This window comes from Gobio gobio (genome assembly GCF_949357685.1).
Source record: "Gobio gobio genome assembly, chromosome: 5".
Lineage (NCBI taxonomy): Eukaryota > Metazoa > Chordata > Actinopteri > Cypriniformes > Gobionidae > Gobio > Gobio gobio.
In genome coordinates, this window is record NC_137101.1 from 35,113,147 (window position 1) to 35,130,333 (window position 17,187).

Below are 17,187 nucleotides of genomic sequence, written 5' to 3' on the forward strand. Positions count from 1 at the left end.
GAAATAAAAATAATTCTTCAATTTAGAGCGCATAACAAGATAAATAATTTATTGACAATTTGTTTGCAGGCAGGGAGTCAGAACCAAACATATATTGTGCACAAACTTTATTAACTAAATCACGGACAAGACTAAACTTACATAAAACACACATCACATGTACATGGAAAGAGGAAAGTTAAAGTGGTTGAACAACCAGGTCAGAACAGGTGGATGAAGTTATGAAAAGAGTCTAAAACCAGGGAGGACCATCAGTTAAGACAACAAGGGCCTTTGTTAGAACAAAGGGTTTTCCAGCTTTAACTAACTACACAGCGATTTAGTTCATAGTACGTTACTTGCATTTGCCTTGGAAGGCGTCCAGATATACAGTCGCAGGAGAAAGTATTGATGGTTCGGTCCGATGGTTTTGCAGTTGCGATCGATTCCTTCCGTGTTGGGCGAAGGAACAACAGTGAACTTGCAGAGACTCTGTGATGGGCGAAGAAGGTCCACATCGGGTCCCACACACGCACATGGCTTGATGTGTGTGTAGGCCCACCCTGCTTGGGAAAACTGCCGGGAGAAAGCCCGAAGACACAGCTTGTCAGTCGTAGGCGTGAGGGAGAAGAGAGAGGGCGGATCTGTGCGTCTCTCCTTAAACGTTTTGGGAGACGTCCCCAGCCCTTCCGTCAGAGAGCCAATCGTATTCAGGCTTTCGGAGGGAAAGTTTTACGATAATTTGTCTCAAGCAGATCGTTTGCAGATTGGTTGCTGATGAAGGAACTATTAAAGATTCTTGTAATACTAATATGTTGCACAGGTATCAACATATCATATACACAATCAGATCTTTAAATCACAACTTCGTAGACACCAAACATGCCATACACATGATTTTCGTTAACCGTAGTATGCAATTTTGAAACATAAATCGAACAGAGATTGAATTAATACATAGACCAAACCCTATAAAGACAAATCATGAGATGGATATATGTTTATATATTTCTCAAGTGGTTATATATAGGCAATATGGTTTTAAGATGGTTTATTTGTAAAATAATTGAGTGTCACAGCTCTCTGCACATTTTTTCTAGTCGTAAACCTTATCCATTCTTATGTGTTCTGTAACCAGAGACCTCTTCCTGGCTCTCATGGGCCTTTTGGGGGGGATGGGTCCATAGACCTTCAGAGTGAGTTCTAAAGATTATTTGTTAACCTGGACAAATAATTGTGTCTGATTTGTCTGAGTTGGAACGACATGAGGGTGAGTAAATGACTGTAAATTATCCTGAAGAGATTATTCAAGTGTTTTTGATAAGGTCTGCAGAAGAGAGTGGGCCACCCCTAATGACTAGTCCGCTATGGCCAGCTATGTATCCCAATCTTCAAGGAGGAGGAACTGGATGAAATATTCTGAATGATCAATCCACAATCTGACCTGTGATGCAGCCTGGAATCATAAAAACACAATGTTTGTTCATTTGGCCAGTGTTTGGGTTCCTTGACACAGTCACCTTTGGGAATACTTAAAGGATTAGTTCACTTTCAAATAAACTTTCGCCTATAATTTACTCACCCCCTTGTCATCCAAGATATCCATGTCTTTCTGTCTTCAGTCGAAAAGAAATGAACATTTTTGATGAAAAGATTTCAGGATATTTCTCCATAAAATGGAAGTCAATGCCCTCCAAACGGTTCAAGGTCCAAATGAGAGGTTCAGTACAGCTTCAAAAGGGCTTTAAACCACATCAAACGGTACCAGACGATCAATAAGGGTCTTATCTAGCGAAACGATCGGTCATTTTTTTAAAAATAATAAAGTTTAAGTTTTATAAGCACAAATGCTCGCCTTGCTCTGTTCATTGATGCACGCTCGTGACGTCACGTAAAACGTAATTACGTTGAAAAGGTCACGCTAGATGCAGGCGCAAAGACGTTTGAATATGTGTATATGGTCCTCCTTCCGCTCATTTGTAAACACTGACTCGTTACTTACGCCTGCGTCTAGCGTGACCTTTTCAACGTACGTGACGTCACGAGCGCGCATCACTGAACAGAGCAAGGCGAACATTTGTGCTTATAAAACTTAAACTTTATTTATTTAAAAAAAAATGACAGATCGTTTCACTTTATAGCTTATCCGACTATTTAACAATTGAGGGTTTTTTTGCATCATCGCCAATATAATTGAACTGAATTGAATCAACATTGACTCAAAATGAATAATGACTATTGTCTTCTGTAGAGCCGATTATAGCGGAATGGAACTCATTTCAATATTGTTGAGTCATTAAACTGGACTGAATAAACACTGAACTGACTAATGACACCATTGTCTTTTTTAGAGCTGCTTTTACTGCAGATTTGAATTCTGTTTGCATCATTGATCATTATTTTCCTGTTTATCACTGTAAAGTTGCTGTGAAATAATCTGTATTGTATAAAGCACTAAATAAATAAAGTTGGCCTCACTACTGTCATGGTCACATTCCACCACTGGAAGCAGACCATGTCATAGACCTCAGGCTACGTTTACACGTGGGCGGCTATTTTCATAAACGGACATTTTAACCTCTCCGTTTTCAAAAATAACATTGTGCACACATGTCAGTTTTCAGAAAAGTGTTCATTTACACATACTCGTGTATATATGCCGTCAAGAGCATGCCAAACCTGTAGGTGGCGGTGTAACGAGAAGCTCAGGCCCACGTAAGCCAATCAGAATCCCGAAAAAAGACAGCAGTTCGCCCAGGTCGGACCCAAAACCGGTGGCGCTGTCGGTGACGAGGACTGGGGTTTCGTGTTGGAGGGAGAAGTTGTTGCAAAATTGCTGACCTCCGAGCACTCATTCTTCTCTGCTCCTCGAAATAATGGAGCAGCTGTATTTGCAAATGCAAACACATGAGAAGAGTTTGCACCAACATAAATGCGACTGCTACTCTGAACGCTTCCATGATCACATGTAAACATAGGTCGCACTTTTGACGTAGGTGCGAGCTTTGGCGCATACTGTGACGTTGGCTGCCTAAACACCCGTTTGTCTCAGTTTACGTACAAACGTGTAAACGAAGATTTGCAAAATCTCCACTCTGGCTGGAGTTTTTTTTAGAAAGACTCGATTTCAGAGGCGAATTCTCCGTTTGCGTGTAAACGAAGGGAACAAATGAAGGGAAATGTCTCAGTTTTTCAAAATAACCATGTACGTGTAAACGGGGCCTCAGAGGAGACCAGGTCTTGAGTAGATCTTCTAGAGAGAACTGGGAGAAAACATTAGCTAAAGCTGGCAACATAAAATACAACTAGGTTTGTGAGAGGTCAGCTAATGTGGTGGTGCTGCACTTCTGACGACACAGACTCCCGTTGTTTTTGCTGACACGTTAAATTTTAAGTGTTGGTTTGTTACGTTCATTTGTATGTTTATTTTGGTTGAATGAGTTTGTTCTATTTAACTGTTTATAACTCACTTAAAAAATATCGCTTTGAACTATTTCAACTCTTACTAGTCTAGTATGAAGGATACAGATTCATGTGATCGATGCTTAGCTGGGGTCGTACACAGCAGGTTACCACATCAGCACCAGTTGACTGGTCGAAGTGTGGGCTCACCCAGGGTGTCATAAGTGTAGAGATTCCTAGGTCGCCTAGGTCACACTCTCGTCCCCATTCCAACATTTGTAGTAATGATCCTGACACAAAGCAACTATACCTACTCCGGAAATTGTTACGCTTGTTGTAAAGTTTCTTGTGAGCACGAGATATGTCTGTATATTTTTTTTATTTTTGCAAAGGTCCCATAAGGGGCTCCACATTAACTGAATCATATGATATAAATGAGAAAAAACTCATACACTATATTGCCAAACGTTTTGGGATGTCTGCCTTTACATGCACATGAACTTTAATGACCATTCTTAATCCGTAGGGTTTAATATGGAGTTGGGCCACCCTTTGTAGCTATAACAGCTTCAGCTCTTTTGGGAAGGCTTTCCACAAGGTTTAGGAATTTTTGTGTGTTTATGGGAATTTTTGACCCTTCTTCTAGAAGCGCATTTGTGAGGTCAGGCACTGATGTTGGACGAGAAGGCCTGGCTCTCAGCCTCCGCTCTAATTCATCTCAAAGTTTTTCTAACAGGTTGAGGTCAGGACTCTGTGCAGGCCAGTCAAGTTCCTCCACACCAAACTCACTCTTGTCTTATGGACCTTGCTTTGTGTACTGGTGCACAGTCATGTTGGAACAGGTCTTGACTGGCAACACTACGATTCAGCTCGTGTGAGCTTTGCGTGTCCGCCAAACCATTTAGAACAGAGTAATAATCAGTGCGACGAACTCGAGGAAGCGGCCAGGTGGAGCATTGAGTGAAAGCTCGCAAAGCGAAATAAAGCAAAATTACTGACCTCATAAGGTCTTCAAATGCAGGTTAGTTTCACCTGTAAGTAGGTTACTGTGGTTTTGTCTTCTTTAACGTAGTGAAGTATTAAACTGCTAGCAAATGTTAGCACCCCATTACTATCATCATATTAAAAATTGTAAAGTTAAGTAGTAAATAGTAACATAAATATATTGGATATTTAAGACATTTTAAGTTAAAAAAACAACACATGGTCCTAATGTGATTCTGTGCAAACAAATCATAAGGTTTTTTTTTTTTTGCAACTAGGTCTTCCTAACAGTAGACCTGCTGAAGAAGTGACAGCTACAAGAAAAGTAGCAAAAACGTAAACACACACAAGGGAGAGAGTCGAGACAGAGATATATCAGGGAAGATGTAGATAATGAAAAGGGAAGTAAAGATGCAGTTCAAGAGAGAACCTTATTTTGCATTTGCATTTAAACCTTTTTCTATGTGAGGATGACCGTACAAAAAATATGGTTCTCCATGGTTCTAAAACTTGTTGTCGGTGTATGGGATGGCCTGGATGGGTGTAACATTTCCTGGCCTGAAATTTTGTCGAGAGACGAGAGAATTAGGCATTTTATTTCTGGAAAAAATCCTCAGATGACGCAAATATCGTCATTTTACATCATCGGAGGATTTTTTGACCAGAGGCTAAAAACTACAGCCAGTAGAGGGAGCTGTTCCGCATGTTTTCAACCCGCCCACAGGGGAGAGATCTCACTCTCAGATACCCCTTTTCCACCAAGGCAGTGCTAGAGCTAATTCAGAGCCAGAGCTAGTCCCAGTTCATAGTTGGTTCGACTGAGGAGCCTTCTAAGAACCGTTTGCTTTTCCACGGGCTGAGAGCCACAACAGAGCCATGTCTTACGTCACTGTTTACGTCTCATCTTTCTCAGCAACGCTAGCGAGGCAGCGGCAGTGTTGCCAAGTCTGTGGTTTTGCCGCTTGCTGTTTTTTCATGTCCGCGGGATGAAGCGACCCCAATTATGTGATATTTAGCCCCATATTGCGAATTTTAGTAGGCAACCATGCCAAAAAACACATATTTTACCCCCAAATATGATTTTTACTGGGGAATCCCCCCCTGGAACGCGATTGGGCTTGTTTTGAGTAGCAATTGGGCGGGTTTGTTGTGAAAACCTGGCAACCCTGGGCAGCGGGAAACACACACACCAGGCTTGTTCGAGATGCATCGTCACTGCGCAGACCGATCCACGTATGATATAAAAAAAAATGCATGAGTGAATCAAAAGCATAAGGAGTCATATGCTCTAGCTGGACTCGTTATCATATGGTGATCGGTCTCTGCACAGCACCGCTGCGAACAAGCCTTGCATCAACAATGCAAACGTTGCGTTACTATTAATTCACAGGGCTTTACGATCCTACATCGGCATCAAAACACAACGCAAACACAGCGAATCCAACGCATTCATGTAGTTCGCCGTAATTTATATAGACGGAGATTACAAACGAGCAGCAGCTGTTAGCTCCATTAGCTGCTATTTCAAAAATGGCGGATCTCAAGTTTGTGTTCATCTTGTTGACCCCGCCCCCAGCGCCTGACGTAATCGGTTCTTACTTCTAGCCCTGTTCTAGCCCAGCAATGTTTTGGTGCTACTTAAGAACCACTTTTCCTGGCTCGGAGCTGGGGCTTTGTGTGTGGAAACACAAAGAACCGATTTGAAACTAGGCTCTGGCTCCGATCTAGCTCTGGCTCTGCTTTGGTGGAAAAGGGGTAAGAAAGTAAATGCGCTCGGCTCTGCCTCGGGCATTCATAACCGGAGCGCTGCAGAGCAAAGTGAGTGTTTCAACTTTTCAATGAATTCCTATAAAAGTTTAGCTTTCCATATGCGATCAGAAAACGCACCAGACTGGACACATGCTGTGAATGACAGCCGCGCTTATCTCAGCTCTGCTCAGATCTTACTTCCCTCTCGTGATGAATGAAAATCTGACTCCTGCTGTGTTTTTCTTGTGACTTTCGTTCGGCTCACTCACACTTTATTGAAAACACACGTTCAGTTTTTAATTGTAGTGTTTATTCTCTAACTGAACAAATTTATTGTATTATTATGAAGATCAAAATGACGTTGGGGGCGGTGTAGGGAGTGGCCTCGTAGGGCAGCGAAGCAGGTGCATTCTGGGAGTTGTTGTCTTTCATCCACGAGACAAAAATACGTTTTCTGTCTTTTCTCAGTCTAGAAGGCACAAAATTCAAAAATAATTTCACATTTCTACTACATAAATGACACCGTTTAAATACACATTCATCTTCCCAGTGCTGAAGTACCCCTTTAACCTTCTCAGAAAAGGCATGATCGTCTGGCAAGGTGATCTACCTTTGTTGATGATGGAGACTGTGGCTTCATGACGCAAAACATCAAGATACGTTTCCTAGACCACGCGAGACCCCAGATGACGCTAGCTACAGTTAACAAATACATTTCGTGAAGCGCGGATGAAACGGTGCCGGAAGACGGCTTAGGAAAATCGCTCAGCCATTTTTCGGCAAACCAAGGCCCTTGGAAGAATCCCCCGAAGCCGATGGAGGGGGCGGCATCGGTATATATATATAATTGTTCGGATGATTCGAAAACGTCATTATAGAAAAAGGAGATACTGTTCCAATCATTTAACAAGCAGGTACAGAATCTGAGCTCGGACAGACACCCTTCGTCTAGCTTGAGTGGGTCACTTAAATTTGTCACAGAGTGAGCTAGAGTTAACAGGTGAGAAATAAAAGCCCTGCCTTGAGATATAATGCTCATAGTGAAATTAAGGTGACCGAGGGAGAGCATGCCTTGCTTCAGTACGACGCGCAAAGAGGAGAAAGTTCCCAAGAACGACCTGATTCTAATAAGCTTTTCATTTGGAAGAGAAGCTTGCATATTGACCGTATCGAGAAAAATGCCTAAGAATTCTCGGTAGAGGGGCCGAGAGTTTTCTCTTCGGAGAGAGGAACGCCCATATCACTAAAGACTTGCTTGAGCGTGTCGAGAATTGAAGTTTGGGAAGATGGAAAATCGATCAGCAAAAAATCGTCTAGTAAATACAAAACAAATGGGAGCTTACAGATGTTCAGCAGGTTCCAACACAATGCTTCGGAAAGGCAACTGAAAATACGAGGACTGCTTCTACACCCGAACGTGAGCCTTAAAAATAAAATGTTGCATTCCATTTGACCCTGAAAAGTGGCCAGTCTGAAGGGTGAATTGGCATAGTCTTAAAGGCGTTGTGATGTCAGCTTTAGCTAACCAAGCACCTTGACCAGCTAACTTAATTAACTGGATAGCATTGTCGACTGAGGCATAATGCTGGGAAAAGGGGTATACACTCATTAACACTTGCTGTATAATTGGAGTGTCGAGAAGACATGACGAAGATGAGACGTTTTTACCGGAATATTTGCAAGTTGCGATTCCAATGGAATTTATGCGAAAAGGAGAGAAAGGAGGAGAAGCGAAAGGACCAATAACATAACCTTTATTTACTTCTTTGACAAGCTGGGCAGAAACGACGTCTGGTTCTGTTATACGCACTACCGGCGCATCCGAGAACATAACTGTCAATTTCCGCACCGCCCCTTTTTGGGGGAAAACAATCTAGACTTCCCATAGACTTCAATACAAAATAGCGTCCCAAAACAACGTCCATACACAGTGATTTCTTAAGTTATTCATGCTTGCCGGCTATAATTTTACATGTCAAGTAATTATATGTTCTCCCTGCCTGCCATAGAGCGTGAAAGATATATCCAACTTAATTTGAAACTTAATTTGATCAATTTAAAAACATGTCTCTTCATTCTTCCCGCGTCAAATTGGTGTAACAACCCCACCCAGTGGCCAGAGGTGTCTTACCCGGACATTTACTCATACCTCATATAGTCACCAGGTAAACCACTCAATGATTTTACTTAGTTTTTGAAAAGTAAACATTTTTAAATTTATATATTATGTATTTATATTTAGAGTACTGGGTGCACTTTTCTGTCCAGCCGTACAACTAGCCTGACTTAGCTTTCAGTAGCATCATCCGTAATTCATTAATTTCCATGTCCTGCTTTTTAATCAAGTTTTTTATGCAATACATTATTATTGAGATAATATTGTTCAATAATGTTTTGCCTGTCTGTGCTGTGAAGAGTAGATCATACTTTATTTTAATGATGGTGTTGTTTCATTTATAGGAATTTACACTGCAAGCAAAATTAAGAATTATAAATCATTGAACATTGGATTTCATTCTGGATTCCTCAACTTCTCTCCCTGACAGCTGTTTCCTCCCTTTTGTGAACGCTGGTGTAATTAGGCTGGCACCTAACAGTGCAAAGTCTTCTTGAAGGGTCAGCCAAGATCTGTAACACATGTATAGAATAATCCAAACTATTTGTTATGTATGTACAGTATAAAGGATATCCAGAGCACCATTACCTAGCCTCATTTCCCTATATTTATAAGGAATGTAATTTTGGCATAGATGATGTTGATCCACCTCACAAACATGTCCTGGAGAGTAGAGTGTCCTATGTTAAGAATTTGGCTAAGGAGGGCGACAGATGGATTCAGCCTCAGTATTTAGCAATTTAAACAGCCTCCCTGGACAGAACTGGACTAAGTATTCATGCAAGCATGAAAACACTTCCCAGCTAAGCCCTGTCATGTTTTTGCAATTTGAGTCATCTCCCTCTACTGCTTTGACACTAAGGCATTGTCTTGACAAGTTTTCCTGAGCAGTGTCTCTCTCCTGTCTAGCCTCATCTCTCTCTCCTTAACAGATCCATCTCTGCCATCATCTGAGCCCTTTCACTCTCTCCCAAGGGTCTTTCAAATCCAACCGCCAAGGGATCAGGCTGACCTGCGGAGGTCTCTCCATCTTCACTGCTAGACTGTTCACATACTGCCGTTGGCGCATCACACAAAGCCGCAGGAGGACCATCACACACCGAGGTCTCTCTGGTTCTCTTGCGTTTTGTATCACCCTTTGTATTATGTGATGCTCGTTTTATTGTGCTGTGAAAATGACTTGATTGTGTTGCAACAGACACGGCCTGTCTTCGGTGGGGGAAAACTGATGGAACAAAATCGGGGTGAAGTCTGTCGTTTATTTGGCTGCCTGTAATCACAAGAAGCTGACATTAGCTATGATTATGCCAATAAAAGTAACTTATACGACTTACCTATTCCCACCTATCCCCTGTTATCACCCCCAAACAAGACAGTACAGTAGGCTAGGCTAACATAACGTAGCGATGAGTTTTCAGTAGGCTAATTCAAATACATTGATATTTCAGTTAACGCATAACAGCATAATTATTAATGAGACATAATAATAAGCTATTTTAGATAGCTTAGGCCTACCTGATATGAAATGTTGTCCGCAAATATACGTGTGTGGAGTTACAGGATCCCACAGCCTCCTGTTGCTGTCTTCTCGACGTATCGCCTGCAGCCATAATTGCCTTCTGTCCGGAAATTTCTTTTTACATGGCAAAGGAATGAATTTCAATTTGGGGTTTTTATTGGTGCACCCAACCACACAACAACTCTTTGGCATGTTGTAAAGCAAGTCCACTTCCTTGATCCGATACTGCGATAAGCGGTTTGTTTTCTCCTAAAAGTGGGCATGAATCTGTTCAGAGACATTCTATGACGTTGCGCCGGTAGTGTGTATTGCTGATTGCAAGTTTTTTGCAATGTGGGACATAGTAAGATGGGAGAGGATGCCCACCCGCAATCTCTCTTCGAGTGCGGATCCTTGCAGAAGCTACAAACATGGTCAAATTTACATTAAGACTAATAACAGACAGATTAATTGAAATTGTTGCATCTGGAAACGCTGTTGAATCCTGAAATAGGGCAACCTCTGCCGTCGAGAGGGAATCTTACATTTTCAGCACCACGGACAGCGGCCGGAGCTTGGCTAGCAAATGCTTTAGCACTAATGGTGTTGAGTGTCCATGAGAGCTACAAATGGCGCATGCCAAGATTTTTTGGCCGCCAAAATTACGGACGAGCAGTTCGGTGTCGGTAACAGACCAGTCTAATCTTGTGTTGAAGAGGGTAATGAAGGAGGCGGATTTTGCAGAGAATGATTTGTGATATTCATAGAACAAGGTGTCCCCGTATCTTTGGTTGAAATCCACCATCATGGTTAAGTAGAGATCTAACTCTTCCCTCCGATTTGTAAACACTTAACACAGAATGTCTCTGTAAATACTGAACGAAATTACAAATTCGGCAAACGAAAGATTACGTTGCAATCTGGGATCGGAAGTTTTAAGGAAGACTGCCACGTCACCACATTCAACCATTTGCCTGTCAGCTGCAGGCAAAGGAAGCAGTAATGAAGCCAAGTTTAAGTCCTTACCGTGGAATATAGGATCGTAGTTGCGAAGACACAGTAACGGCGGCAGGTGAAACAAAATGCCTACCAAAAACTTGTGCTGGAGCTGCCGTGGAGAGATTGAAATTTGAATTTTCCGGTGGAGCAGAAACTCATTGAAACGGCATCTGAATTGTATGGTGGTGAGCTGGCATTGTAGAAGATGTCGAGGGCCTGCTCGAGGGATCGCTTGATCCAGGAGGAGCAGGAAAACCCGGTGGGATTGCTGAAGGGACCGTGAGAGAATTTGTGTCTAAATCAGATTCTTTGTTTCTAAACCTTTGACCGTTTGAGAAAGACTTTGGGCGGCTTGGATGAGCTGAGAATTCACCTCAGCAGGATCGGAGATCTGAGTCCTTTCCATGTGGTCAATATATATATGAATTGTTTGAATTTACAGAAAAGGTACTATATAGTGATATATTTTGTTATTGGGATATGAGATTGCTTATATCGTGATATGAGATTTGTCATATCGCCCGCCCTGTCCTGGTATGGTTTAAAATTATATACATAGCCTTTCACTGATGTCCTGCTGAACTGGTTTGTCTTAAAAAAACATAATACTGTACTTCTGAGTTTAAAAGAGTACATTTGCATGGGGCGATTTAATTCCTTCAGAAGCATTAGGCTTTATGAGCATTGTTACCCAGTTTTAAATACAAAACAGACAGGCAGTGCATATTTAGAAAAGTTCAAAAGGAGAGCGGACCGCATGTCATGAAATATTCCTCGATGTCTTGGTTGTCCATGGTGCTGACATCTTGTTCTCTGTTCACAAATTTAGTGAGAAGTGAATTTGTGATTGAGAGAGAGATTTCTTGATGTTTCTGTAGAATGGTTAGAAACCCACTGCATATCGTGGTACCTTTACGAAGTATTTTATACAACCTGATCTCACAAATTTCGGTGAAATGAACACGGGCCCCTTAACTCAAAATCCGTGGCAGTTTCACGGAATCGCCGAAAATTCCGTGATGGGTCCACGGAAGTGATGCCTATGTAAGTCAATGACAGTATACAGACGCGTTGGACATGGTTATCATCATGAAACTATGATTTTGAGTGTGATTCTCGATTTAATCAGCCAGCATAATTTTATTTACAATTATATTCATTTTTTATTTTATTTACAGTATTCAGAGACGTTTTGAACACGTAACCCAATCCCTTCCCTAAATCTACCCATTTGTGTATTATAAAAAACAGGATATAACAGGCAGATACGACTGCAGGCACAATTTATTCAAAAAGTACAAATATCCCAAGTGTTCCGAGGCCAAACGATTGATTTGTGTGAAGAAAATCCCCAAAAGTGATCAGCAGCGTCGAGTCCATCCGCCAAAGATCATAAACACATTTCAAATTTTACCGCCGGAAGAAACGTCACGTCAGCTTTGACAGCATTGGCTGTCGTATGTCTCCTGACCAATTGCGTCGTGACGTCGGCTTTGATTGTAAAATGCCATTGGCTCTTGTGTGTCTCGTGACAGATTGCGTCTTGCTAAAGAGTTGTGTGTATCATTTGAATGAGAGTGTGTTCACGGAGCGGCTGGATCATCATTTTAGCGATTAAAACATTAAGATCAACTCTGTTCTTTACATGAAGACATCGTGTGACTTCAGAAGACTTGGAATGCAACATGAGTTAATTTTATACTGTTTTTGGTCAGTTTTTGCAATAAATACCTGTGACTGTACTTGTATCTGCCTGTTATGTGTTTTATATTGTTGAGAGTGGGTAGGTTTAGGGTAGGAGTGGAGTTAGTTGCTCCAAAATATAAAAGTAGCCTATAAATATTCATAAAATCATGTCTACTTTTTACTGTCATTGACTTGCATAGGAATCACTTCCGTGGACCCATCACAGAATTTTCGGCGATTCCGTGAAACTGCAATGGATTTTGAGTTAAGGGGCCGTGTTCATTTCACGGAATTCTGTGAGACCAGGTTGATTTTATAGGTACTGCATCTGTGGAATTTGTCCTTTGAGGTCAAGGTATGTTGGGCGGTATGACGTTTGGGACATTGTTTTTTTATGGTGATTGCTGCACCTGTGATGTCTGTGGTAACTGTATAGTGTAGACGGAGGTGTTTGTCTGTTATCAGTAGTAGGTACTAATATTTTTGTGTATTGGTGTGACAGTGGATGTGTGTGTGGTAGTCAGTGTGGTGTTTTAATTGAATTTCCTGGTAGACACTTTTGTGAAGCAGTATGATTTTTCTACTTCCTGTCGTGGCTCAAAATCACAATGATTGTACTGTGTTGTATTGTATTATGACGGTATTGTTTGAAATGTCCATTGTGTGGACAGATGCTTCCAGTTTGGTTATCTGTAATGAATAAAATAATGTCTGAATTTAAGTACATTTTATGTTCATTGATTAATAACGAAACTATCTTTGCCTATCTTTAAAAATGAAGGCCAGTATAAATTGTTTCAGGATGATCAGGAATTGTTTAACATTCAAATGTGCTTATGTTTTTTTAAATACAATAATTTTGTCCCAGCTGTCGTACTGCACCACTGTCTGGTCTCAGACCAACCAAACCACCCTAAAGCCTCTTGAACTGCTTTAGAATTGTGCTTTTAAAATTTTAGATAAAAAGCCCATCAGATTTAATCACTGTTCTATTTTAACTTAACACAAAATCTTAAACTTTATGAATTTTTGTAGTTTTAGCCTTATAAAGCTTGTATTTAAATGTTTGAATAGACTTGCCCCGAGCCACTTTGTATTTTTTGTAAACGGACTGCAAAGTTTTAGATCTACGAGAGCAGCTACATGTGGATTGTGGCGACTGTAAAGTTCTATTTTGTAAAACATCTTTTGCTCAGGCTGCTTTTTCTGTGAAAGGAGCTATTCAATGGAACTCTCTCCCATCTGAGATAAAGACTTTAACTAAACTACCTACCTTCAAAAAACTGACACAATCCTGGCTCGTACAGCAACAACAGTGTGATCACACATCAAAACGTGTTATTTGTGCTGTTTGGTTTTTGGACCTTTTAATGTATTCACTGTTTTTTTTTTTTGTATCCATCTAGTGTAATATTTAAAATAAAAAGCCTTTCTAGGGACAGGTGTTGCAAATTAGCCTTGGCTATAAACACTATGATACTGACATGAGATTGCTTCGAGAAGATAATCTATGTTCACTGTATCTGTCCCTACCAAATAGATAAATAATTGTTTTAATCAATAAAATAATTAATCTACACTATTATCCCTTACATGTTTTTTGGTTACACTTTATTTCGATAGTCCACTTTAAACATTCTACTAACTATAAGTAACTTTGCAACTACATGTCAACTAACTGTCATTAGAGTATTAGTTGACTGTCAGTAGACTGGTAGGTTATGGTTAGGTGTTAGGGTTCGGGTTAGTAGAATAAGTTGAATTGTAGTTGCCACGTTACTTATAGTCAGTAGAATGTCTGTTGGGGGACCAACAAAATAAAGTTTTAGTAAATATTAATCAGACAGTCTACAAATACTCTAATGACAGTTAGTTGACATGTAGTTGCAAAGTTACTTCTAGTTAGTAGAATGTCTAAAGGGGACTCTCAAAATAAAGTGTTACCTGTTTTTTTTATTGAACTAAATACATTGCCAAAACTAAAACGCATAGCCAGGTTACTTTACTTCCTGAACAAGCGTGCACCGGATTCCGAAGCCACATCCGAAAACCTAGGCAGCTGACTTGTTGCCTCGCTGCTTTATCAAGCAATGACTTGTAAGCGCACGAAAGTACCTCACGAAGCTGATTTCGGACAGACTTCTGAGGAAGCATAACAGTTTACTGAGCAACAGCGAGTTTTGGTGAGAACTAATCAAATATTGAATTACTATAGTAGTAATTTCTCGCTAGAAATTACATCAGAAGTGGAAAACGTTGATCAAAAACGTACATTTACACACAAACTGACCAGAAACCGCAACTTTCAGACGCCAGTTTTCTTTTTCTAGCTCAACTGTCACCGAATGGAATGCATTGTAGGATATTAAAGGTCTATCGAATATCGAAGGATACATGTAAGCTGCCTTCAAAAATCGATCAGATGAAGGTCTCTTGGATGTGCCTTGATGCCTTCCTACATTGAAATGTGTCCTCCGAAGACATTCTTTTCTAGTTTTCGGACGCAGCCCGTGATGCTTTCACATTCACACGAATCATGCCACAGTTCAAGTGCAACCAAACTCAGACCACCTCCTTCAGGTAGTCTCGGGTTCGGTACCCCATTGCACACCCGGGTCCGCATGACAGCTTTCACATTACCAATTTGTTGTGCAAACATGCCCCCGTTCCAAACTAAACTGTCGGTGTGAAACCCCATTCACCGTAAATGCAGCGTCAGATGTCAAAGGCTTGGTCAGTGTTTTCTTTAACTTCCTGTAGTTAATAATTTACTGGGGTTTGAGACTTCTTCACCGCCATAACTCTAGAGCAAAGTTTGCACATTGCATATTTGAACTGTTGTTCTTTTTTCAGATGTAAGATGTTACCAGTATGGCACACAGTTATTGAAATAACTGTTTGGTGCTTGTCTGGTTTGGTCTTCATGGTGAAGGATTTTTTTTTTTCTTGAACTGATTGTAGAATAATGGGTTGTGGTTGTCATAGTTGGTTGTCATAGTTTGTCATAGTTTATTGGAATATTTCAAAGGGCAGTTTTTTATCGATACCTTTGAATTACTGGGGTCTGATGCGCATGCGCGGGTTGTGAGCGCGTTGTTGATGTTAGAGCTCCGTCGAATTGATTCATAATCCTTGATTTTCTCCTTATCACTCGCTTACAAACGATTATTTTCTATTATTTACAGCGTGTGAATATATCTCCGATACGATTCTCTATAAAAAACAATCGGATTGCTTTGATATCACTACTTATATCCGAACTTCCGCTACTAACCGTAGCCCACTAGCATTGCACGCGTGGTAGCTTATTTACACCGGTAGCCCGCTAGCATTGCACGCGTGGTAGCTTATTTACACCGGTAGCCCGCTAGCATTGCACGCGTGGTAGCTTATTTACACCGGTAGCCCGGTAGCATTGCACGCGTGGAACTTATTTACACCGGTAGCCCGCTAGCATTGCACGCGTGGTAACTTATTTACACCGGTCACCACTGAAACCGACAATTCGTCATCGCAGCACATCTGCTACAATGACGAATAACTCGGATGTGTGTCTAATGTTACCTTTGAGTGCAGGCAAGGACACGTTCGAGCTGCATTCGGTGCAGTTAGAGTTGGAGTCGTTGGAGAAGCAGATTCGCGATCTACTAGAGAGACAAGCCGTGCTGAGAGAGCGACGATCAGCGCTTGAAACATCACGCGCCGATGCGGTTAGTAACCTCTTGACTCCGACCTCGTCTACTCCGTGTGTTTCTCTGCACAGGACCAAAGCACCCAGGACGCGATCATCATCCCTGGTTTCGTTCACTCCGGCGCCGACACGACCCTGGGTGCTTCCACAGCGGAAGACGCGAGCCAGGACCAGAGCTAGGACCTCTCCGCCCCTCCCGGTCTTCGAGATCTCCACCGGGAACCGCTTCTCCCCTCTTCGCGAGACGGAACGCGACGCTGTGGTCATCGGTACTTCCATCGTCCGACATGTCCACGCTACCTCAGGTAAAGGCAAGGTAATCACTCACTGCTTTCCTGGTGCTCGTGTTCTCGATGTCGCTGCGCAGGTTCCCGAGATCCTGAACGGTGACGAGCGCATCGGAGCTGTCGTGCTGCACGCGGGAACGAACGACACCAGGCTGCGGCAGACGGAGGTTCTGAAGAGGGACTACAGGAGCCTGATCGAGACGGTGCGCAGAACATCGCCTGAAGCAACGATCGTCGTTTCTGGACCGCTTCCCACGTACCGACTAGGACATGAAAAGTTCAGTAGATTATTTGCTCTAAATGAATGGTTAATGTCATGGTGTAATGAACAGAAGCTGCTCTTTGTAAATAATTGGAATCTGTTTTGGGAGCGACCTAGGCTCTTCCGTCCTGATGGCCTTCACCCCAGCAGAATCGGAGCGGCTCTTCTGTCGGACAACATCTCCAGAGCGCTGCACACCACCATATGACTAGTAAGTCAAAGTCCAAATCACAGTATTTGCTGTCCTAACTTAACTGACATAAGTACCAATGTAGAACATTATATAGAAACTGTGTCTATTCCTCGTTTAGTGAGGTCAAACATTAAATCTACTGTAAGATCTAGGAAAAATCTAATTGTGATTAAACCAGAAAATCTCAATATTAGTGAACAAAAACAATGCTGTCCAAACTTAATTGACATAAGTACCAATGTAGAACATTATATAGAAACTGTGTCTGAACATAACTGTGTAGAACATTATATAGAAACTGTGTCTGAACATAACTGTGTAGAACATTATATAGAAACTGT